Source organism: Rhinoraja longicauda, chromosome 1 (genome assembly GCF_053455715.1).
Source record: "Rhinoraja longicauda isolate Sanriku21f chromosome 1, sRhiLon1.1, whole genome shotgun sequence".
Classification (NCBI taxonomy): Eukaryota; Metazoa; Chordata; class Chondrichthyes; order Rajiformes; family Arhynchobatidae; genus Rhinoraja; species Rhinoraja longicauda.
The window spans coordinates 98,260,543-98,286,922 of NC_135953.1; the positions used below are offsets into that span (position 1 = coordinate 98,260,543).

A 26,380-nucleotide genomic window follows, 5' to 3' on the forward strand; every position below is an offset into this window, starting at 1 on the left:
GTGTCTCCAAACGAAACTAAACATTGTTCTCCAGAGAAGCTGCCGGACCTGCAGAGTTACTCCAGCACTTTGTGTCTTTTTTTGTGCACCGAGGTACAGTGTAAAGCTTTGGTTGTGTGCTAACCAGTCAGCAGAAAGACTGTACATAATTACAATCGAGCCGTCCACAATGTACAGATACAGGGTAAAGGGAGTAATGGGTGGAAATCAGAGGGCAGGCTCTCATGCAGTCCTCTCCTACTCCATGCCACTGCCCCTTCTCCCCGACCATCTTATACCCACTGAACGTGCTGCCAGAGCTCGTGCTGGAGGCCGATAGTCATAGAGTCATACAGCGTAGAAATAGGCCCTTCCCACACCGACCAACATGTCCCATCTACACTAGTCTCACCTGATTGCATTTGACCCATTTCCCTCTAAACCTGACCTATCCATGTACCTGTCCAAATGTTTCGTAAATGGTGTGATAGTACCTACCTCAACAATCTCCTCCTGCAGCTCGTTCCATACACCCAAACACTATGTGTAAAAAAGTTGACCTGCACGTTCCTATTAAATCTTTCCCCCATTCACCTGAAACCAATGTCCTCTGGTTCTTGATACTAGGGTTCTTTTACCTTATTCTAGGTAAAAGACTGTACATTTACCCTATCAATTCCCCTCATGATTTTGTACTCCTCTATAAGATCATCCCTCATCCTCCTGCTCTCCAAGGAATAAAGTCCTAGCCTGCTCAACCTCTCCCTATAGCTCAGGCTCTCGAGACCTGGTAACATCATAAAGCCTCTCTGCACCCTTTTGCACCCTTTACAGCTTGACAACATCTTTCTTTTAACATGGTACCATAAACTGAACACAATACTGTAAATGCGACCTCACCAACGTCTTATACAACTATAACATGATCCCCCCCACCCAGCTCCTTTACTCAATACTCCGACTGATAAAGCCTTTATGACCACCCTATCTACTTGTACCACTAACACAAGTTACTGTATTGTAAAACCCTCTCTTTAGATTTAGATTTAGAGATACAGCGCGGAAACAGGCCCTTCGGCCCACCGAGTCCGCACCGCCCAGCGATCCCCGCACATTAACACTATCCTACACACACCAGGGACAATTTTTACATTTTACCCAGTCAATTAACCTACATACCTGTACGTCTTTGGAGTGTGGGAGGAAACCAAAGATCTGACCTTGAGGGGAGATCCCTGTGCTTTGGCTGAGGGTCAGATGGACCGCTGAGAAGGCAAAGGAGTGACTCACTCTGATCTCCCGTTCCGTCGGGCTCGAGCCCCTCATCTTGCAGGGAGCCTGAGCGGCTTTTGATTTCTAGCAGCTGCTTTTGCACATTTGAACAAAAAAAGTATATATATTATTCCCCAGCTTGTGAGTGGATGAGAGGGGAGGAGGAGTTTGAGAGGCAGCAGTTCGTCAAAAAGAGCCTTTCTTTGGGTTTTAGTCCGTTAAATACTTTCCTCCCACTCCCCTTAAAGGGGAATGTGACAGAGCTGTGCGATCTCATGGAACACCTGATTGCCAAGGAACTATTTCCTGTGGTTTAGATCTTGCAGGGCACGCCATTGCCTTTTGTCGAACATGACTTCCATTCCCGGCACTCTGCAAGTATTTTACATTGAAATTTATCCACGTTTTTATGCAAAGTTCTTCGCTCTGCCCTATCCTGCTGCTCTGCTAACTGTAGTTAGCTGAAAGTTTAGCTTAGTTTATTATTATCATGTGTACATGTGAAAAACAATGTTTGCGTGCGGTCCAGTTAGCGAAAAGACGACATGATTGCAATCAAACTGTCCACAGTGCACACACAGGATAAAGGGAATAACGTTTAGTGCTAAATAAAGTCCAAATAAAATAGTCCGAGAGTCTCCAATGAGGTAGATGGTAGGTCAGGGTCGCTCTCTAGCTGGTGATAGGATGGTTCAGTTGCCTGATAACAACTGTGAAGAAACTGTCCCTGAATCTGGAGGTGTACGTTTTCACACTTCTGTACCTCTTGCCTGATGGAAGAGGGGAGAAGAGGGAGTGAGACTTGTCCTTGATTATGCTGGTGGCCTTGCCGAGGCAGCGTGAAGTGTACATGGAGTCAATGGAAGGGAGGATGGTTTGCTTGATGGTCTGGGCTACGTCTGCAACTCTGTGATTTCTTGCGCTGGATGGAGCTATAATGTTCCTTTGAAGGTTGAGCATGGTCCTCCTAGGATCGCTGCCCTTGCTTTTGTTCATCGAACATAGATCAGTACAGCACAGGAACAGACCTCTGACCCACAATGTCTGTGCCAAACATATGACACAACCAGCTCTTACCTTTCTGCACATAATCTATATCCCTCCATTCCTGGCACATCCATGCGCAGATCCAAAAGCTCTGAAACATCACTATCGTATCTGTGTCCACCACCATCCCTGGCAGCATATTCCAGGCACGCACAACCCCCTGTGTAAAAAAAGATGCCCTGCACATCTCCTTTGAACGTTTGTCCCTCTCATCTTAAAGATACGTATGCTCTCTAGTCTATGATATTTCCTGAGGAAAAGGCTCTGACTATCTATCCTATCTCTGCCTCTCAGAATGTTGTATACTTCTATCAGGTGCCCCCCACCACCAACCTCAGAAGCTCCGATGCTCCAGAGAAAACAATCTAAGTCTGTCCAACATCTCCTGATGCCTAACACAGTCTAATCCAGACACCATTCTTCACATCACCAGAAGGATACAAAATGCTGGAGTAACTCGGTGGGTCAGGAAGCACCTCTGGAGAACATGGATAGGTGACGTTTCGGGTCGGGACTCTTCTTCAGACCCAAAACATCACCTATCGGTGTTCTCCAGAGATGCTGTCTGACTTGCTGATTTACTCCAGCACTTACTCCAGCACATTGGACGGTGCAGTGGTAGAACTACTGTCTACCTGGGTTCGATCCTGACTACAGGTGCTGTCTGTACGGAGTTTGTACATTCTTCCTGTGACCGTGTGGGTTTTCTCCAGGTGATCTGGTTTCCTCCCACATTCCAAAGACGTAATGGTTTGTAGGTTAATTGGCTTCAGTAAAAAAAAATTGTAAAGTTGACATAGTGTGTAGGATAGTGCTAGTGCACGAGGAAATCGCTGGTCAGTGCGGAATCGGTGGGCTGAAGGGCCCGTTTCCGTGCTGTATCTCTAACGTCTAGCCAATCCCAATAATGATGCCTTATCTACTATAACCAGTCATGGTTTGTCAAAGTAATTTGTTCGCAGTTGCACTTATGGGTTTCATTCAACACAGCAGGAGACAGCAAAGACGTTCAAAGGGAAATCAAGATGGTTGTGTGGAATGAAGGGACTTCAAACACCTCAGGAAGGAAGCAGCAATGAGTAGATCCAGAATTCAGAACAGAGGCGACAGCTGTGACTGATAGCTGCCCCACAGACACGAGGCAGCACGCTCCACTCAATCAGGATACGGGTTATGGGGAGACGGTCGGAGAATGGGGTTGAGAGGGAAAGATAGAAGGTGGAGAAGACGCAATGGGCTGAATGGCCTAATTCTGCTCCTATGAATTTATGAACATTACACAACATACTTCTTAGGGATTATGCAACGTGACAGGAGGGAGTAACATAAATACTCTCCATCCCTTAAACAGATGACAGTACAGATGCACAAATACATTCATCCAATATTACTAAGTCTCACCCCGGTCACTCCCTCCTCCCCTCTCCCATCAGGCAAGAGGTACAGAAAGGTGAAAAAGCACACCTCAGGATTCAGGATCAGTTTCTTCCCAGCTGTTATCAGGCAACTGAACCATCATATATATACAGCCGGAAACAGGCCTTTTCGGCCCACCAAGTCTGTGCCGCCCAGCGATCCCCGTACATTAACACTATCCTACACCCACTAGGGACAATTTTTACATTTACCCAGCCAATTAACCTACATACCTGTACGTCTTTGGAGTGTGGGAGGAAACCGAAGATCTCGGAGAAAACCCACGCAGGTCACGGGGAGAACGTACAAACTCCTTACAGTGCAGCACCCGTAGTCAGGATCGAACCTGAGTCTCCGGCGCTGCATTCGCTGTAAAGCAGCAACTCTACCGCTGCGCTACCGTGCCGCCCTCATCCTACTACAAACAGAGCAGTCCTGAGCTACTGCCCACCTCATTGGAGATCTTTGAACTATCTTTAATCGGACTTTATCGGACTACAATGTTATATCTTTGCACTAAATGTTGTACCTTTTATCCTTTATCTGTGCACTGTGGATGGCTCTATTGTAATCATGTATAGTTTTTTTTTGACTGAATAGCACGCAAAGACGAAGCTTTGCACTGTATCTCGGTACATGTGACAATACTAAACAAAACTAAAGAGGTGCATAGTTTAGTTCGGTTTATTGTCACGTGTACTGAGATACAGTGAAAAGCTTTGTTTTTGCGTGCTATCCAGTCAGCGGAAAGACTATACGTGATTACAGTCAAGCCATCCACAGTGTACAGATACAAGCCACAGGGAATAATGTTTAGTGCTTTCACTTCCACCAGAAACCGACAGTTTTTACAGCCTATAATTGTCACCGGAGACTCCCAAGAGCTGGTCCACCTGGGACAGCAGAAAGAGATTTTTAGCCAGCATAGCTGGTGACTGTTCCTAACTTGGCATCAAGGTGGCAATACCCACACTGCACAGCAGAGTCTGGGGCAGGGACCTCAGCCCGTCTAGAAAGAAACTGGTCACCCGCATGGGCATCGGAAATGTGGATCAGATGAAAGGCAGGCTTGGAGGAGGGAGGGTGAGAAGGAGAGAGAGAACGAGAACAAGGGGAGGGAGGGAAAGGGAGAATGAGAGGGGGAGGGAGGGAAAGGGAGAAAGAAAGAGGGACGGAGAGGGAGAAAGGAAAGGGGGAGTGGAAGGGGGAGAGAATGAGAGGGGAGGAAGGAGAGAGGGGGAGAAGGAGGAGGGAGAGGGAGAGCGACGGAGAGATGAAGAGGGGGAGTGAGAAAGAGGGGGAGAAAGAAAGAAGAGGAGAGAACGATGGAGAAAAAGCTGGAAGAAATTGGGAGAAAAAGAGGAGAGGGCGAGAGAAAAGGGAAAGGTGGAGAGGGAGAGGGGGAGACAGAGGGATAGAAGGGGGTAGGGAGGGAGAGAGGGGGAGAGGGAGCGGAAGAAGGGGAGAGAGAAAAAGAAAGAGAGAGGGGACAGGGAGAGGGAGGGAGGGAGGAAGATGGAGAGAAAGGAGGGAGAGAGAAAAAGAAGAGGGGAGAATGAGGCAAGAGAGAGAGAGAGAGAGTGTGAGGGTGATAGAGAAGCAGGGAGGGGGAGGGAGAGACAGAGATTGAGTAAGGAGGGAGGAAGAGAGAGAGGGAGAGGGGGAGAGGGGCAGAAAGGGAGAAAGAGGGAAGAATGAGGAGAGAGAAAGAGGGAGGAAGAGAGAGGGACAGAAAGAGGGAGAGAGAGAGGGGAGAGGAAAAACAGAGAGATTGAGTTCCAGACCCCATAATGTTTTTCTTCGTTCACCTCCACTAATTAACATAACTGTATGCCCTCGAAGGTATTTATTCACAAAATGCTGGAGTAACTCAGCAGGTCAGGCAGCATCTCAGGAGAGAAGGAATGGGCGACATTTCGGGTCAAGACCCTACCTCAGCCTGAAGAAGGGTCTCGACCCGAAACATCGCCCATTCCTTCTCTCCCGAGATGCTGCCTGATCTGCTGAGTTACTCCAGCATTTTGTGAATAAATACCTTCGATTTGTGCCAGCATCTGCAGTTATTTTCTTACACTAACTGTATGCCCTGATGACTTGGCCACTTTGCAAGTCCTTTATGGCTGCCTTATCTCAGCATTTCATAATCTCACACACCCTCGGTTAAATCCTGCCTGCGCTTGTTCCACTTTCTCTCTCTCTCCTCGTAACTCTAACCCTTCGGAGCTGGCAGCTTCCTGGTGAACCTCCTGAGTCGCCACAAGCCAGCTCGCATACTGCTCCCAACAACTGCAGCTTGACCTTTTAAGTCTCAATTTTCAGGTCTTCTATCAGAAGAGCTGGATCACAACAATACCGCGGCACAATGTGGTTACAATGCTGTGGGAAGAATAAATCGCCTCTCCGGCTTGTGGTTAGACTTTTTTCCAGATTTATTGTGGTCACGAAGGACTCGAGGTTCCGAACCAGTGGGAGCCTTGGGCAGGCAGCGACTTTATTCCTTGGAGCGCAGGAGGCTGAGGGGTGATCTTATAGATGTGTACAAAATCATGAGGGGAGTTAATCGGAAGAATGCACAGAGCCTTTTATCCAGGGTCGTGGAATCAAGAGCAGAGGACATAGGTTTAAGGTGAGGGTGGAAAGATTTAATAGGATCCTGAGGGGCAACTGTTTTACACAAAGGTAAATGGAATATGAATAGGAATACTTTATTGTCACATGTGACGAGGCACAGTGAGAATCTTTGGTTGCATACACAATGTATACAAATAGCAGCCACCTACGGCGCTGACAAAGTTGCAAAGCACACCGGCTCCCCCTTTTGTCATCCCCCACAACAGTTCCCCCACACCAGTTCCCCATTGTCCTTTGTGTCCCCCCCCCCCACCTCCTCACACGGTCCCCACACGCCGGGTCCTCCATTGTTCCCCCCCACCTCCCTCACAGCAGTCCCCGCATGCCAGGACTTCCATTGTTCCCCCCCTCCCTCCCTCACGGCGGTCCCCGCAAGCCAGGACTTCCATTGTTCTTCCCCTCCCTCCCTTACGGCAGTCCCCGCATGCCAGGTCTTCCATTGTTCCCCCCCCCACCTCCCTCACGGCAGTTCCCCCACGCTCTCGTCGACTGTCGAACGTGGGACGACCCGCGAGGCATCGCCACTGCCAGAACGAGCTGCCAGAGGAGGTAGTCAAAGAAGGTACTAAAACAGATGCTGTCTGTGTGGAGTTTGCACGTTCTTCCTGTGACTGCATGGGATTCCTCCAGGTGCTCCGGTTCCCTCCCGCATCCCCCCTCATGTGAAACCAATGTCCTCTCGTTCTTCATTCCCCTACTCTGGGAAAGAGACTGTGCATCTACCAGATCTGTTCCTCTCATGATATTGTACACCTTGACTTTGTATACAATCGAGCCAATTAACAGTCTCTTGTTTATTGGTGAAGGAGGAAAGATTTAATAGGAATCTGGGGGGTAACGTTTTCACAAAAAAGGGCGGTGGGTGTTTGGAACGAGCTGCCACAGGAGGTCATTGAGGCAGGTACTATTGCAACATTTAAGAAACATTTAGACAGGTACATGAATAGGATTAGAGGGATATAGGCCAAACGCGGGCAGGTGGGACGAGTGTAGATAGGACATGTTGGTCAGTGTAGTGAAGGGCCTGTTTCCATACTGCATGACTCTGTGACTCTGTGACTCTATTAATCTAAACCTTGACTGTTGTTAATAGAAACTCCATTTTCGGTAAAAACCCATTTGGATTCCGCAAGTTCGATCTATGTTCAGCTCGAGACCCTGAGCGAGCAAGCGTTGCCTTCTCTGAAATGGCCAGCGCTGTCGTTTGAGACATGTGTGATAATTGCTGGCCTTTCCACTAAGCCTCGTCTCCCGCAAATGAATACTAAAAATAATTATCTGCTTTCTGCACCTGTTTCCCTCCCTGTTACTGACCTTGCTGCAAAGCCCAGCGGACCCTGGATTCCAAAGCATTACAAGACTCCCAACAATGCCACAGGTAACGCAGTAACACTTCATCCATTTGCGTCGTCAGCAGCTTAAAGTCAACCCTTTACTTCAGACGCCCTCTTTCTCCTCACTGGCTCAGGGGCGACACGGGTGGTGCAGCAGTAGATTTTCTGCCGTACAGCGCCAGAGGCCCGGGTTCAATCCTGACTACGGGTGCTGCCTGTACAGAGTTTGTACGTCCTCCCTGTGACCACCTTTTCTCCAGGTGATCCGGTTTCCTCCCACACTCCAAAGACGTGCAGGTTTGTAGGTTAATTGGCTTCAGTAAATTGTCCCTCGTGTGTCCCTGCGGCCCACAACAGGATGCCAAGTTAAGCTAATCTCCTCTGCCTGCACATGAACGGCATCATTCCTTTCCCTGCATATCCATGTGCCGATGCAAAGCCTCTTAAATGCCACGATCACATCTGACTCCATTACCACCCCTGGCAGTGCGTTCCAGGCTCCCACTGACCTCTGTTTAAAAAATAACTTGCCCCGCACATCTCCTTTAAACTTTGCCTTCCTTTCAGTAACGCTAAGGCCTCTAGTCTTTTCCACCATGGGAAGAAGGTTCTGACTGTATACCCTGTCTCCGGCTCTCATAATTATATATAGTTCTATTCTTGAGTACATGTAGCCCAGTTCTCCAGTACCAGGTAGCAATGTGGAGTCAAATAGCTTTCATGTACATGGAGCCAACAAGTGCCAGTGAAAAGAGGAGGAGTGATTTGTTGGATACGCTGGCTAATGGGGTGGAAGGTGAGAACGAGGGGGATTCTGTCCTTGTTACAAATGGGGGGAGGGGGAGCAAGAGCGGAGCTGCGGGATGTAGAAGAGGTGATTTGTTTACACCGGCGAAACCAAACGCTGGCTCGGCGATCGTTTCGCTCAACACCTTCGCTCAGTCCGTCTTAACCAACCTGATCTCCTGGTGGCTGAGCACTTCAACTCCCCCTCCCACTCCCAGTCTGATCTTTCTGTCATGGGCCTCCTCCAGTGCCATAGTGAGGCCCACTGGAAATTGGAGGAACAGCACCTCATATTTCGCTTGGGCAGCTTGCAGCCCAGCGGTATGATCATTGACTTCTCCAACTTTAGATAGCTCCTCTGTCCCTCTCTTCCCCTCCCCTTCCCAGATCTCCCTCTATCTTCCTGTCTCCACCTATATCCTTCCTTTGTCCCGCCCCCCTGACATCAATCTGAAGAAGGGTCTCGATCTGAAACGTCACCCATTCCTTCTCTCCTGAGATGCTGCCTGACCTGCTGAGTTACTCCAGCATTTTGTGAAATAAGTGCTAGTGAAAATGTACCTAAGGTTAAATACTATCTCAAAGTAGTTAATCAAGGTTAGAGTGATAGAGTTATACGGCGTGGAAAACAGGCCCTTCGGCCCAACTTGCCCCCACCAACCAACATACCCCATCTACACTAGTCCCACCTACCTGTGATTAGCTCATATCCCTATAAACCTATCCTAGCCATGTACCAGCCTAAATGTTTCTTAAATGTTGTGATATTACCTGCCACAACTACCTCCTCCGGCAGTTCATTCCATACACCCACCACACTTTGTGTAAAAAAAGTTACCCCTCAGGTTCCTATTAAATCTTTCCCCCCTCACCTTAAACCTATGTCCTCTGGTTCTCGATTCCCCTACCCTGGGCAAGAGACTCTGAATGTCTACCCGATCAATTCCTCTCATGATTTTGTACACCTCGATAAGATCACCCCTCATGGAATACACAATAGACAATAGGTGCAGGAGGAGGCCATTCGGCCCTTCGAGCCAGCACCGCCATTCAATGTGATCATGGCTGATCATTCTCAATCAGTACCCCGTTCCTGCCTTCTCCCCATACCCCCTGACTCCGCTATCCTTAAGAGCTCTATCTAGCTCTCTCTTGAATGCATTCAGAGAATTGGCCTCCACTGCCTTCTGAGGCAGAGAATTCCACAGATTCACAACTCTCTGACTGAAAAAGTTTTTCCTCATCTCAGTTCTAAATGGCCTACCCCTTATTCTTAAACTGTGGCCCCTTGTTCTGGACTCCCCCAACATTGGGAACATGTTTCCTGCCTCTAACGTGTCCAACCCCTTAATAATCTTATACGTTTCGATAAGATCTCCTCTCATCCTTCTAAATAGAGTCGGAGCAGCATTAGATTTTACATCATTTGTTCCCTCTGTTCACATTACAGCATGATCCAATATTTGGAGACTACACTTTAGAGATACAGCATGGAAACAGGCCCTTTGGCCCAGCGAGTCATGCTGACCGGTGATCACCGGTACACTAGCACTACCCTGCACGCTAAGGACAATTTACAATTTTCACCGAAGCTAATTAACCTACAAATTTTTACGTCGTTGGAGTGTGGGAAGAAACCAGAGCACCCGGAGAAAACCCACGCGGTCACAGTGAGACGTGCAAACTCCGTACAGACAGCAGCCGTGGTCAGGATGGAACCCGGGTCTCTGGTGCAGTGAGGCAGCAGCTCTACCGCTGCACCACCGTGCCGCTGAGACGTTATTGAATTATATCTGTTTGTAAAAATCCATACACTTTGGCCAATTGGGGCTCTCGTTTCCTGCTACAGTCTTATCCACAGCACGGTCTGAAATGCCATTATCTCAGAACCACGGCATCCAAGTGGAAATTGGCATCGGCAGCTCTAACCTGTCCCTGTAAAGCGATACTCCCTGACTCACTCCAGAGCACAACAATGCTGCTCTCATGCACTATATTTAGATGCAACAAGGCTCTGCCATTGCACAGAGATTACCGAGGTGAAAGGGTTCAAATATACAAGTAACACCCTCTGTAATATGCCTGCAAATGAGAGCGAAGTGAAGTGACGTGGGGTAGGGAGGGGTGGGTGGGGTACAAGCACGGAATGAGGGTGACTGGATAATCACTTGTAAAAAGATGCATCCGCGGGGTGAGAATGCGTGTGTTCAAGGTTTGTGACGGACAATACCTTTGCCCGTAACTTCAATAACGGCAACAAGATGTGGTCAAGCTGCAACGGATACAGAGAAGATTTACGAGGATGTTGCCAGGACTCGAGGGACTGTGCTGTAGGAAGAGGTTGAGCAGGCTGGGACTTTTATTCCTTGGAGAGCAGGAGGATGAGGGGTGATCTTATCGTGGTCTACAAAATCCTGTGAGGAATACATCAAGTAAATGCACAGAGTCCTTTGCCCAGAATAGGTGAATCAAGAACCAGAGGACATAGGTTTAAGGTGAGGAGAAAAAGATTTAATGGAAATCTGAGGGGTAACATTTTCACACAAATGGTGGTAGGTGTATGGAACGAGCTGCCAGAAGAGGTAGTTGTAGCAAAGTTTAAGAAACATTTGGACAGGTTCATGGTTCAGACAGGTTTAGAGGGATTTGGGCCAAATGAAGGCAGGTGGGAGTAGTGTAGATGGGGCATGTTGTTCAGCGTGGGCAAGTTGGGCCTGTTTACACACAGTATGACTCTATGAATCTAAGTCAGACTTTTTCTGAACAATACTTGAGTAATAAGAAGAAACTGTTTAGTACACATACTTTAAAATGAGTGCTAGATTTTGAATGAGTTAGTGAGGAACCAAATCATGCCTTTAGACAATAGACAATAGACAAAAGGTGCAGGAGTAGGCCATTTGGCCCATCGACCCAGCACCACCATTCACTGTGATCATGGCTGATCATCCACAATCAGTGACCCGTTCCTGCCTTCTCCCCATACCCCCTGACTCTGCTATCATTAAGAGCTCTATCTAACTCTCTCTAACTGTGGCCCCTGGTTCGGGACTCCCCCAACATCGGGAACATGTTTCCTGCCTCTAGCGTGTCCAATTCCTTAATAATCTTATATGTTTCAATAAGATCCCCTCTCATCCTTCTAAATTCCAGATTTTACAAGCCTAGTCGCTCCAGTCTTTCAACATACGACAGTCCCGCCATTCCGGGAATTAACCTCGTGAACCTACGCTGCACTCCCTCAATAGTAAGAATGTCCTTCCTCAAATTTGGAGACCAAAATTGCACACAGTACTCCAGGTGCGGTCTCACTAGGGCCCTGTACAACTGCAGAAGGACCTCTTTACTTCCAGATAACAAGTCTGGCAAGTGATAATGGTCTCCATGAGGACAGTACTAGCTTGATGAAAACTCCAAACAGAAATTCAGGCTGTGTTTTACACTACCCATGAAAGGGAGCAGTACAAACAGACTTTGAAATAAATTCTACACGGGATGTTTAGTTCAGCAGCAAAGGTCACAACACGGCAAAGCCTTAGAGCCACAGATGCAGTCTTCCATCGGATACAAGTTGCGATCAACAGCCTTCATGTAGGAGCAAGTCAAAATCTTACCTGCCAACTCTGACGGCCGCCTGCTGCAAATCTGCTGCGTTGGTCAAAGACTCTGTGAAATTCCCTCCAATTCAGTCATTCAGGAACGGGAAGACAGACCATCGCAACCATTCAGAGCTGTGGGGAAAGAGGACTTGAGTAAGAACGTAAAACTCCAGCAGTGGGAGTCAGCAGGCAGCTCTCCTGGTGAAGGCGGCTGTGTACTGATCTATAAATATTGACCTCGCCAACACTTGCTCCTCAGCACATGGCACAGGTCCCAGTTATTGTACACCACGGTATCAGCACAGAGCAGCCCTCAGCTGGAGGCAACAGATTCACACACAGCAGCAGGATGAGTCCAGTAATATCAGCACACTGCCAGGCTCACCGTGACCAGAGAGGGAGGGAGAGAGAGAGAGGGAGGGGGAGAGAGAGAGAGTGAGGGAGGGGGGGGGAGAGAGAGAGAGAGAGGGGGGGAGAGAGATAGGAAGAGACAGGGATAGGAAGAGAGAGAGAGAGAGGGGAGGGAGAGAGAGGGAGGGGGAGAGAGAAAGAGCGAAAGAGAGAGAGAGAGGGAGGGATAGAGAGAGGGAATGGGAGAGAGTAAAAGGCAGAGTGAGAGAGGGAGAGAGAAAGAGAGAGGAACAGAGAGAGGGAGAGGGAGAGAGGGAGAGCTTGAAAGGATTCAGAAAAGATTTACGAGGATGTTGCAAAGACTAGAGGGTGTGAGCTATAGGGAGAGGTTGAGTAGGCTGGGTCTCTATTTCATGGAGCGCAGGAGGATAAGGGGTGATCTTATAGAGGTGTATAAGATCATGATAGTAATAGATCGGGTAGACACACAGAATCTTTCGCCCAGAGTTGGGGAATCGAGGACCTGAAGACATAGGTTCAAGGTGAAGGGGAAAAGATTTAATAGGAATCGGAGAGGTAACATTTTCACACAGAGGGTGGTGGGTGTATGGAACAAGCTGCCAGGGGAGGTGGTTGAGGCTGGGACTATCCCATCGTTTATGAACAGTGAGACAGGTACATGCATAGGACAGGTTTGGAGGGATATGGACCAAGCGCAAGCAAAGTGGGACTAGGGTAGCTGGGACATTGTTGGCCGGTGTGGGCGAGTTGAGCTGAAGGGCCTGTTTCCACACTGTATCACTCTATGGCCCTATGAGAGAGAGGGAGGGAGGGATGGAGGGAGGGAGGGAGGATAGTGTGTGTAGGATAGTGTTAATGTGAGGGGATCGCTGGTTGGCGTGGATCCGGTCGGCCGCAGGGCCTGTTTCCGCGCTGTATCTCTTAAACGAAACTAAAAAAAACTAAATGTCATTGTTCTATCTGGGACATATGACAATAAAACACTGTTGACTCTTGATAGAGGGTGAGAATTTTGTTTAGTTTAGAGATGCAGCTTAGAAATAAGCCCTTCGGCCCACCGAGTCCACACCGACCAGCAATCTCCTTGGAGTGATTAGTTTTAGGCTTATTATTGTCACTTGTGCCGAGGTACAGTGAAAAGCTTTATTTTGCATGCTATCCAAACAGATACCGTAACTAGATCCAATCAAGTAAATCTCAGGTGTGGTAGGTAGAGCAAAGGGTAAGATACAGAATGCACAATATAGTTCTCAGCATTGTAGTTTAGGTTTAGCTATAGTTGTGGAAATCCAGCATGGAAACAGGCCCTTTGGCCCATCGTGTCCATGCCAACCGACAAACACCCATACATTTGTTCTATTCTACACACTTAGGACAATTTACAGAAGTCAGTTAACCTACAACCCTGTACGTGTTTGGAGTGTGGGAGGAAACCAGAACACCCGGAGGAAGCCAATGTGGTCACGGAGAGAACGTACAAACTCCGCCCCAATTTTTAAAAAATAATATTATTATTCATAATTTTATAATCGCTATTAAATTCCATCAGCTGTTTCTCAAGTCCTGTGCAAAAAACTTTGTAATTAATTTTCTTCCCAGCTGTTATCAGGCAACTGAACCATCTTACCAACAACTAGAGAGCGGTCCTGAACTATTGTCCACCTTACTGGAGACCCTCGGACTATCTTTAATCAGACTTCACTGCAATTTATATTGCACAAAAAGTTATTTCCTTTATCCTGTATCTGCACAATGTGGATGGCTCGATTGTAATCATGTATAGTCTTTCAGCTGACTTGATTGCATGCATCAAAAGCTTTTCCCTGTACCTCGGTACACGTGACAATAAACTAAACTAAACTAACACTAAAACTAACATCATTCGAGTGATTGAAGTGATGGAAACTGGAAAACTACAAAGAACTACAAAGGCAAGTCTTATTAAACACATTTCACATAATTTATAGAGCGGTAAATCAAAGGATGTTCCTACCAAAGACTGAATGCTTCCATTATCTCTCAAGTATTTAAAGATTATTTTACGCTCGTGAAGGAATCAGGTCAAGGATAGTATCAAACTCTCTCTCTCTCTCTCGAGTCCTATAACTTTGCTCTTTGAAAGATGCAAAGGGATTCACGGGCAACGTATTGATTATGTGTTTGCTGTCACACAAAGCATTGTGAATGGGCTAGATAGTTTTACTTTAGACTTTAGAGTAACGGAGTGGAAACAGGCCCTTCAACCCACTGAGTCCATGCCGACCAGCGATCAGCCCTTGCGTACGAACACTATCCTACACACAAGGAACAATTTACAATATTTACTGAAGCCAATTAGCCGACATTAGCATGTCGTTGGAGTGTGGGAAGAAACTGGAGCACCTGGAGAAAACCCACACGGTCACAGGAAGAACGTACAAACCACCGTACAGACACCATTGGCAGTCGGGATCAAACCCGGATCTCTGGCGCTGTAAGGCAGCAGCTCTGCCACTGTGCTGCCACATGTATAATGACCGGAGAACATGTGGAAACGTGGATCTTCATGTAAAGCCCATCTATAGGGATCATGTTCGACACGGACATTGTGGTCCGTTACTGTGCTGCACTGCTCTATGTTCCAAGAGAGGTATAGATAAGGTAGATAGTTGGAGCCTTTTTCCCCGAGATGGAATTGTTAAAGGCTAGAGGGCATGTAAGGTCAGTGGGGAGATGTTTAAAGGAGACGTAAGGAACAGGTTTTTCACACAAAGAGTGATGGGTGTCTGGAACACGCTGCCGGGGTGATGGTGGAGGCAGATACGATAGGTGTTTAAGAGGCTTTTAGATGGCATATGGAGATGTAGCGAATGGAGGGATATGGATCATCTGCAGTCAGAGGAGATTAACGTGGCATCTTGTTCAACACAAATATTGTTGGTCGAAGGGTCTGTTCCTGAGCTGTACTGTTTTATGTTCTATGTACAGGTTAGAACTAAGTCTGGAGGGCTTAGATGAACTCAGCTTCTGTAAACAATGTCTCTAGTGTGTCGGACAGTGCGAGTGTCCAAATGTCTTTTAAATGTTATTATAGTACCTGACTCAACCACCTCCTCTGGCAGCTCGTTCCATATACTCACCACCGTTTTATGCAAATCCCTTTAACAGTGTTATCCTTCCTCCAGCCCTTTAATCCTCTGAAATCACCGCACACCTCAGCCTGAACTTCCTGATTTTAACCACTCCCTAAACCTCCTCACCTCTCTTGGGGCACAGGAGGATGAGGGGTGATCTTATAGAGGTGTACAAAATCATGAGAGGCATAGATCGGGTAAACGCGCAGAGTCTCTTGCCCAGAGTCAGGGAATCGAGAACCAGAGGACACAGGTTTAAAGTGAGGGGCGAAAGATTTAATAGGAACCTGATGGGCAACTTTTTTTACACAAAGTGTGGTGGGTGTATGGAACAAGATGGAGGTAGTTGAGGCAGGTTCTATCGAACGTTTAAGAAACATTTGGATAGGACAGGGATAGGACAGGTTTAAGGGGATATGGGCCAAATGCAGGCAGGTACAACATGTAGATGGTACATATTGGTCGGCGTGGGCAAGTTGGCCCAAAGGGCCAGTTTCCGTGCTGTAAGTCTCCATGACTCTGCCTATGTTTCCTCCTTTAAGTTGCTTAAAACCTGCCTCTCAGACAATTTTGTTTTTGCCATGGTGGCACAGCAGTATAGCTGCTGCCTTACAGCGCCAGAGATCCGCGTTCAATCCTGACTATGGGTGCTGTTTGTATGTTCTCCCTGTGACCGCGTGGGTTTTCTCCGGGTGCTCCGATTTCCTCCTACACTCCAAAGATGTACAGGTTTGTAAGTTAATTGGCTTTGGTAAAAGTTGTAAACTGTCCAGAGTGTGTAGGTTGGTGTTAATGTTCGTTGGTCGGCGTGGACTTAGTGGGCCGAAGAGCCTGTTTCCGCACTGTCTCGCTAAACTAAATTAAAACTAATCTCATGAGACTCAGCAGTAATTTTCATTAAACAATGCTCCTGTGATATTTTTAGTGCTTAATTCTGTGGCTGTATATTTCACTCCAAACACCAATGAAAGGCACTGTCAGGGGTTCACTTGAGTGCAAAGATTTTCAACAGTGCACTTAGAAACTTGACATCTGTACAATAGTGACAGCTTGATTACTGAATACATAGTTTGCTTTTGCAAGTTTTGGATTACTGTATCACCGAGATAAGGGGGAAAGAAATATATTGGATTGCTGTAGACTGGGCGATGTGGGAGGGCCCAATAAACTCGTACAAATTGGAAATCTGCGTTGGTGGTTCCCAATATTAAAGATTAATCTCGACAACATGGCTGCAACTAAGAGCAGGTAAAAGTTAAACACATATTTAAAAATTGGGAACCCCAGCATTCCCTATCCCCCCCACCCCCACCCTAGTTGTCCTACTAGTTCCATTATTCACATCCCTGTATCCCTTTGTAATCGAAACATATAAGATTATTAAGGGGTTGGACGCGTTAGAGGCAGGAAACCATGTTCCCAATGTTGGGGGAGTCCAGAACCAGGGGCCACAGTTTAAGAATAAGGGGTAGGCCATTTAGAACGGCATTTAGACGAGGAAAAACTTTTTCAGTCAGAGAGTTGTAAATCTGTGGAATTCACTGCCTCAGAAGGCAGTGGGGGCCAATTCTCTGAATGCATTCAAGAGAGAGCTAGATAGAGCTCTTAAGGATAGCGGAGTCAGGGGGTATGGGGAGAAGGCAGGAACGGGGTACTGATTGAGAATGATCAGCCATGATCACATTGAATGGCGGTGCTGGCTCGAAGGGCCGAATGGCCTACTCCTGCACCTATTGTCTATTGTCTATTATGGGTTTCCTTGGTCATCTGTTGCCGGCCCTGTTTTGTTCTGGCCTTTTCCTACCTCCAGTCCCCCGTCCCCCCCCACCTCCCCTTCAGTCTGGAGAAGGGTTCCGACCCGAAACATCACCTATTCCTCTTCTCCAGAGATGCTGCCTGACCCGCTGAGTTACTCCCAACAATTTTAGTCTATCTTCTTTAAAAATTAGGATCTCAGAATCATAGAGAATGATGGAGTCATACGGCACAGAATCAAGCCCTTCGGTCCAACTCGCATGCCAACCAAGATGGTCCCATTTGCCTGCATTTGGCCCAGAGCCCCCTCAACCTTTGCTATCCAAGTACCTGTCCTACTGTCTTTTAAATGTATTTGACAGTTATAACCTTTTTTTCTGGAGTGGAAATGTCCGACATTAAAGGGCATAGATATAAGGTAAGAGGGGGAAATTTTAAAGGAGATATGTGGGGCAAGTTTTTACACAGAATGGTGGGGGCCTGGAATGCATTGCCAGGGGTGGTGGGCGGAGGCAGATATTGTAGTAGTGTTTAATTGACTTGAAATCTCCCGCCAGTGGTGAGCGGTGTGGACCAAGGAACATGGCTGGTCAGCCCACAGCTGTGTTTATCTTCTATGGTAGATGTTGTGTCAAGTTCACTGTGGTTCAAGGGTGCATTGGCTCTGCTAACAGAACACAAAATAAACACAGGTGAGAAAGAGTCTGAATGTTCTCCTTGTCTCCTTAGCTGGAACTTTATTCTTAGGAGCGCAAGAGGATGAGGGATCATCTTAAAGAGGTGTACATAATCGTGAGGGGAAAAGACCGGGTGATTGCACAGTCTCTTGCTCATAGTGAAGGAATCAAGAACCAGAGGACACAGGTTTAAGGCAAAGGAGGAAAGATTTAATAGGAACCTGAGGGGTTACATTTTCACATAAAGGGTAGTGGGTGTATGGAACGAGCTTCCAGAGGAGGTAATTGAGGCAGGGATATCACAATGTTTAAGAGACATTTAGACGGGTACATGGATAGGACAGGTTTAGAGGGATATGGGCCAAATGCGGGCAAGTAGGACTAGTGTAGATGGGACATGTTGGTCGGTGTGAGCAGGTTGGGCCATAGGGCTAGTTTCCACGCTGTATGACTCTGTGACTCTCAGACTCTATGATTCTTGGTGACTAAGTCTAAACATGGTGCCCAATGAATGGTCTGAGCAAAGGTCTACGAGGTTCCTGCATAACATGAGAAAGGGCAGGAACAGTGTATCTTGGCATAGGTCCTTCTGCAAAACCATCCTGGCATTCATGATTGAGGAGATTCTATATGTCGACAAATACACTCGTGAACTACAGGTGCATGGTCGAGAACGTATTTACTTGAACACCCAGGAATGAAAAAGGATTACAAAAAGTGATAAACACTGCCCAGTCCATCACGGGTACTGACCTCCCCACTATCGAAGGGATCTATCAGGAGCGTTGCCTCAAAAAGGCAGTCAGCATTATCAAGGGCCCAAGATAGACGTAAAATGATGGATTTTTATTTTACTTAGCGGGTCAGGCAGCATCTCTAGAAAAAAGGAATAAGTGACATTTCATGTCGGAACCCTTCTTCAGACTGAAAGATACAGAAGGCTAGAACAAAACAGGGCCTCAGGAAAGGTGGAATCCACAATGGCCCATTGTTGGCTGGGGTAACTAGCTCGATGTGCTAACTAGCAGGACAACTACGGGGGGGAGGTTAAGGGGAAAGAAATGCAGCAGTAATTTGAAATTAGAGAAATTTCAAGGACCCACACCATGCTCTCATTTCACTCCTGCCATTGGGAAGAAAGTACAGGAGTCTGAAAACTGTTGCCTCCAGGTTGAAGAAGCTTGCGGCACAGTGGTGCAGCAGTAGAGCTGCTGCCTGTTAGCACCAGAGGCCTGGGTTCAATCCTGAATATGGGTGCTGTCTGCTTGGAATTCGTACGTTCTCCCTGTTTTCTTGGGGTGCTCCGGTTTCCTCCCACATTTCAAATACGTACAGGTTGGTAGGTTAATTGGCTTGGTAACATTTGTAATTGTCTCTAGTATGTAGGATAAAACTAGTGTACAGGATAATCGCTGGTTGGCGCAGAATCGGTTTCCACAGAAGGGCCTGTTTCCACGCTGTATCTCTAAAGTCCAAAGTCTAAAGAACAGCATCGTCCCCACAACCATCGGGCTCTTGAACGATATACAACACTAACTAAATGATATACTTTGAGCTGCCTTGTTGGACTAAGGACTTTGGACTTTTTGCCGTAATGGTTTTTTTTCAACATTTATTTAAATTTTTGTTTATTATGATATCTTTGAGTACCGTATTGACAGGCCTGTTATGCTACCGCAAGCAAGGGCGGCTCGGTGGCGCAGCGGTAGAGTTGCTGCCTTACAGCGAATGCAGCGCCAGGGATCTGGGTTCGAACCCGACTACGGGTGCCGTCTGTACAGAGTTTGTGCTTTCTCCCCATGACCTGCGTGGGTTTTCTCCGAAATCTTCGGTTTCCCCGCACACTCCAAACACGTATAGTTATGTAGGTTAATTGACTTGGTAAATGTAAAAATTGTCCCGAGTGTGTGTAGGATAGTGTTAATATACAGGGATCGCTGGACGGCACGGACTTGGTGGGCGGAAGGGCCTGTTTCCACACTGTACCTCGAAACTAAATGAAACTAAACTAAATTTAATTGTTCTGTTTTCAGTACATGACTCTTGACACTAGCCTGTCCTGAATTTTCTGGTATGGGCTGTAGCTGGTTATTTATAATTCCAGCACTGAATCTTTCCCTTTGTTTTAATGTCTATTTGCAGAATCTCCTTTCCCTTGAGCGAAACACCAAGTTCCAGAGGAACTCCACCACTTTGTACATTTGTTCAGGATTCCAGCATCTGCAGTTCCATCCCTTCCTATCGATTGTACCTTACTCATTGACCGCCAGTCAAAGTGCGGTCAGCTTCACCGTGTAGATCTGTTTCCGATCATCAGTTTCTGAAAGGGATTTCCGAAGTCATTTCTTCAATCCAGTGACAGTGTGGAATAAAAATGGAAAGTTCTAAAGCAATCCGGCAGATTGTCGGGTGGTAGAGTGGTGCAGCTGATAGAGCTGCTGTCTCCCAGCATCAGAGACCTGAGTTTAATCCTGACCTGCAGCGCTGTCTGTGTGGAGTTTGCACGTCCTCACTATGACAGCTTTGCTTTCTTCAGGATGCTCCGAATTTCCTCCCACATCCAAAAGTTGTGTGGATTAGTAGGTCGATTGGCCCTCTGCAAATTGTTCCCAGTGTGTAGAGAGTCTACCACGGATTTTCCCGCACCCTTGGTTCCAGAACCTTTCTGGATTATCCACTTTGCCAGACCAAAGGAGGTCACGACCTCCAAGAGGAGTCCAACGGTGCTGGAACGGTCCACCTAGGCTGGGACACTGGCCTGCAAAGTCGGCCTGAGTAGTCGGTTAAGGGAATGGATCTGCTGGCTCTAGCCAGGCCACAGTTCCAGAGTTCCCACCGCAGGGAGAAAATTCAACACGTCATTTGGCCGAGGAAATCTCAATGAGGTCAAGATCGGCCATCTCACCCTGCCTAGATGCCACATTTTCAGGGGACATCTGGGAGGTGCATTTCAAGTACAATCGTAATTTCGTTCGGATTAAGGGAGGTGCCAGACCACCAGTTGAAGGAGAATCAGTGGTGGACCTGTATTGCGTTCAGTTCTGGTTGCCTCATTACACGTGGCTATACAACTGCAAAGCCTACTTCGTAACAACGTACAGCACAGCCTTGTGAAGTTGTGTCTTTTTTGGTGCTAATTTACTTCACAAAATTTTCCAGGTCAAATCTGGGGCAAAAACAAATCATCATCGTCTGTTGCAACTATCAAATGAACCACCCTGGATTTATTTATTGAGACCAGAGACAGACCCCATATTTAATTAGCAAAGAGGAAATGTTTGTCGATGGTCTGTGCAGAAAGTACCAGTGAAGCCACAAGGTAAATCTTGTGAAAACATGGTTTGCGAATTTTGAGGATGAGTTGATGCAAGACTCAAGCTGCTTTCATTCTGATTTAGGCCCATCAGACATGAGCTGAGGAATGAAACAGGCTTCTAGATCTTGTTCTTGTTTAGTTTAGTTTAGTTTAGAGATACAGTGTGGAAACAGGCCATTCAGCCCACTGAGTCTGCAGCGACACTGATCACCCGTACACTAGCAATATCCGACATACTAGGGACAATTGCACAACCTACCAAAGCCTACCAAACCTGCATGTCTTTAGCGTGTGGGAGGAAGTGGCGGCGCCTAACGGCTGCGGCTCGCTAGCAGTCTGTTCGTCTTTTTTCCTTTTTTTTTTGTTGTGTGTCGGTGTTGGGATGGTTTTTTTTTTTTTTTTGGTTGTGTATGTGTGGGGGGTGGTGGTGGTGTGGGTGGGGGGTGGGTGGAGGGGGTGGGGGAAACCTTTCTCTTTTAGGTCTCTTCCTCACGGCGCGGGGTGCGGCTCGGCCGTGGGGCCTAACATCGCCCGGCGCGGCTCGGCCGCTGGACTTAACATCGCCCGGCGCTGCTCGGCCGCTGGACTTAACAGTGCCCGGTGTGGCTTGGCCGCGGGGCCTTCCATCGCCCGGTGCGGCTCGGCCGCGGGGCATAACATCGCTGGTGCGGCTCGGCCGCGGGACTTAACAGTGCCCGGTGCGGCTGGGCCGCGGGGCCTAACATCGCTGGTGCGGCTCGGCCGCTGGACTTAACAGTGCCCGGGCTGCGGGGCCTAACATCGCCCAGCGCGGCTCAGCCGCGGGACTTTTCATCGCTGGTGCGGCTCGGCCGCTGGACTTAACATCGCCCGGTGCGGCTTGGCCGCGGGGCCTTCCATCGCCAGGTGCGGCTCGGCCGCTGGACTTAACATCGCCCGGTGCGGCTTGGCCGCGGGGCCTTCCATCGCCTGGTGCGGCTCGGCCGCTGGATCTAACATCGCCCGGTGCGGCTCGGCCGCGGGACTTAGCTGCGCACGGCTCGGTCGCGGGGCCTTCCACCGCCCGGTTCGGCCGCGAGACGTCTCAGCGCCCGGTGCGACTCGGCCGCGGGGACTTCCATCCCCTTGCGGGGACTGTGCGGGTCGGTCGGGGACGAGCTGTCTGTCCGTGGGCGTGGGGAAGAGAGTGGAAGTTTTGTTGCCTCCATCACAGTGAGGGGGTGTTTGGAGTCACTGTGATGGACGTTATGTGTTGGGGTCATGTGTCTTGTGTTCTTTTTTGTGTGTGACTGCTATGTAGTTTCGTTTGGTACCTTGGTACCGAATGACAAATAAAGCTCTGTTGTTGAAACTGGAGAACCCGGGGAAAACCCACGAGGTCACAGGGAGAATGTACAAACTCGGGCAGCACCCGTAGTCAGGATCGAACTCGGGTCTCTGGCGCTGTAAGGCAGCAACTCTACCACTGTGCCACCGTGCTGCTCTACATTTTGGACAAATCGTACAGTTCTTTGGCCCAACTATCACCTGTGCCATGGCAGCAAGTAATTCAGCGTGAGGTGGTGAATTGAGCTGCTCTACCTTATGAACTTATGAAGCTTTGTAACCTGGTACACGTGACAATAATAAGCCAACACCAATCCCAATCTCCAGAGCAGGGAGTTCTCTCCGCTGGAAACAACTGCAGTTTTCATATTCATAAACCATAGGAACAGAGTTAGGCCATTCGGCCCATCAAGTCTACTCCGCCATTCAATCATGGCTGATCTATATTTCCTTCTCAACCCCATTCTCCGGTCTTCCTCCCATAACCCCTGACATCCTAATGATCTGCCAATCTACTCCTTAAAAATATCCATTAGCTTGGCCTCCACAGCCGTCTGCAACGAATTCCACAGATTCACCACCCTCTGACTAAAGAAATTCCTCCTCATCTCCTTTCCAAAGGTACATCATTTAATTCTGAGGTTTTGCCCTCTGATTCTAGACTCTCCCACTAGTTGAAACATCCTCTCCACATCCACTATCCAAGCCTTTCACTGGTAAATTTCAATAAGGTCCCCCCTCATCTTTCTAAACTCCAGCGAGTACAGGCTCAGAGTGGAAGGTCCTGCATGTCCGTAGTCTGACGTGGTTCAGATTCATCAGGGAACCATGGTGGAGACCATATTGCAGTCCACCACTCACTCACAACTAAACTATGTGAAAAACAACCTCAAGTATTTTATCAAATTACTTCTCCTGTAAGAGAGGGAAAATGGTCCATTGTACTGAAAATTCTGGGAACATCCCAAGTCTGCAACTTGAGAACTACAATGTCTAAAGTCAGAAGGAAAAAAATTAAGAATATTTAATGTACCGTAAAATTAAGTGCAGGTACTGAACTGTGAACTGGCAAAGAAAGAAGGAATTAAGTGGGAAAGAAAAAGGCAGAGAGGAAGGAAGTTCTTTTAAATATAGTATAAGAAAATAACTGCAGATGCTGGTACAAATCGAAGGTATTTATTCACAAAATGCTGGAGTAACTCAGCAGGTCAGGCAGCATCTCGGGAGAGAAGGAATGGGTGATGTTTCGGGTCGAGACCCTTCTTCAGACTGAAGAAGTCTGAAGGGTCTTCTTCAGTCTGAAGAAGGGTCTTCTTCAGTCTGAAGAAGGGTCTCGACCCGAAACGTCACCCATTCTTTTAAATATAGTCATCATACAGTGCAGAAACAGGCTCTTCGACCCAATTTGTCCACATTGACAAACATGCACCATCTACACTAGTTCCACCTGCCTGCATATCGCTATAAGCCTGTACTATCCATGTAGCTGTCTAAATGTTTCCTAAACATTTAAGAAATAGCTAACACCTTAAAATTTCAATGTAAGAGACTCCACACTTGTAAAGCTGAATTCTCAGGATCAGAAAGGTTTGGCATTCATTATGAGAGATAGACACAAAATGCTGGAGTAACTCAGCGTGACAAGCAGCATACAGTATCTGGAGAGAAGGAATGGGTGACGTTTCGTGTTGAAAACCTTCTTCAGACCACCTTTTTCTGTTGGGTTACTCCAGCATTTTGTGTCCATCTTCAGTGTAAACCAGCATCTGCAATTCCTTCCTACACATTCCTTGGCATTCATTATATTTTATCAGACTGTTAAAATTTCACACACTTCAAAAGACCAGCAATTTTCTGTGTGGAGTAGTAAGGGGAGACACATGAGACTGTAGACGCTGGAATCTTGAACAAATAAAGAGAGTGCTTGAGGGACTCAGCAGGTTAGGCAACATCTGTGGAGGGAAATGGACACATGGCGTTTTGGGTTGGGGCTCTTCTTCAAGAGGGGAGTAGAGGGGGGAGAGAGCTGGTGGAATGGAAGCAGGCCGAGAGCTTGTAAGTGTTAGGTGGATCCAGCTAAAGATTCAGGTGGCGTGGATAAACCAACCAAGGCTAGAGGTGATAAGTGAAGAAGGCAAAAGGGTGTTGGTGGAGGGGGAAGAATAGTGAGGGTCAATACCTGGTAAATAGGGATGTGGATTGTGGAACTAGTAGGACGTCTAGGGTGGGGTATAGGGGGAGGGGAATGCAGGAGTTACTTGGAATTAGAGAAATCAACCTTCATATCGCTTAGTTGTAAACTGCCCGAGCAAAATATGAGGTGCTGTTACTCCAATTTGCATGTGGTCTCATTCTGACAGTGGAGGAGACCCAGGACAGAAAGGTCAGTGTGGGAATGGGAAGGGGAGTTCAAATGTTTGGCAACCAGGAGATTGAGTAGGATTATGGGGCCTCATTGCAATATGAAAAACACCAAGGGCTGTTGGAGTTGTTAATATACAGTCGGTCTGTATGCATTAGCTTCCTTCAAACTATTTTCTCTGTGTCGTATGTCAAGTAAATCCTGTGGAAGAGACGAGTTTGGTGGCCAGGAAGGTGGGAGGTGGGAGAACCAACAGCAACCATGTTTTTCTACCACCACGGTACATGTTTACTTTCCTACTCATGGTGAAACCACCCAGAAGCATAAAGCAGAAACGTACAAGTGTTAAAAGCTGTGCCACTCGACAGTCATAAGCAGCAAAGCTGACAAAAGTGCAGATGCTGCAAATCTGAAATAAAATCAGGAAGGGCTGGAGACCATTCAAGGTGGCACAGCGGTAGATTTACTGCCTCACAGCGCCAGAGACCTGGCTTCCATCCAGAGCATAGGTGCTGACTGTATGGAGTTTGTACGTTCTCCGTGTGTGACCACGTGGGTTTTCTCCTGCTCCGGTTTCCTCCCACACTCCAAAGACGTACAGGTTTGTAGGTTAATTGGCGTCGGTAAAGATTGCAAATTAATGCGTAGGATAGTGCTAGCGTATGGGTCGGCGCGGACTCAGTTCCCGTTTCCACTCTGCATCTCTAATACTAAACTAAACTGAAGACTCTGCGAATCAGGCAGCATCAGCGGAGAGAGAAATAGAATTAATGTTTCAAGTCAGGGGAAAGAAGCAGAGAGAGTGGTGGTGGAAGACAGAGAGAAAAAAAGGACAAAGTGCTGGAGTAACTCAGCGGGTCAGGCAGCATTGCTGGAGAACATGGATCGGTGACATTTCAGGAAAGCACCCTTCTTCAGACTGATTGCAGTAAGGAGAGGGGGGAGGGGGGGGGGTAAATCTCTTGCCTCTCACTTTTATCCTGGGAAAAAAAGACAGTGAATTGGCATATTGGGCTCGTCCCATTTGCCTGCACCTGGCACATAGTTGGCATATTCTTCAGTTCGTAGGTTCTAGGCCATTTCAGATCAGACACATCAGATCGTGAGGGGAAAAGATAGGGTCTTTTACGCAGAACAGGAGGAGACATGGTGGGCTGAATGGCCTAATTCTGCTCCTATGACTTACGAACTTATGAATCAAGAACCAGAGGACACAGGTTTTAGGTGAAGGGAGAAAGATTTAATAAGCATCTTTTTTTCACAGTGTGATAGGCATATGGAACAAGCTGCCAGAGGAGGTGGTTGAGGCAGATATTATAACAGCATTGGACAGGTACATGGATAGGAAAGGTTTAGAGGGATATGGGCCAAATGCAGGCAAATGGACTTGCTTAGATAGGGTATCTTGGTCCATGG

The 26,380-nt window shown here is 47.5% G+C and overlaps 1 protein-coding gene across 1 annotated transcript in view; it reads right to left on the reverse strand.

Moving 5' to 3' along the window:
- LOC144595595 (bone morphogenetic protein receptor type-1B) overlaps positions 1-26,380 on the reverse strand; it is a 369,976-nt gene that overhangs the window by 167,847 nt on the left and 175,749 nt on the right. The window contains exon 3 of the mRNA XM_078403165.1: positions 12,080-12,196. The gene's annotated coding sequence lies outside the window, so the exon portion shown is untranslated. The remainder of the gene's footprint in view (positions 1-12,079; positions 12,197-26,380) is intronic.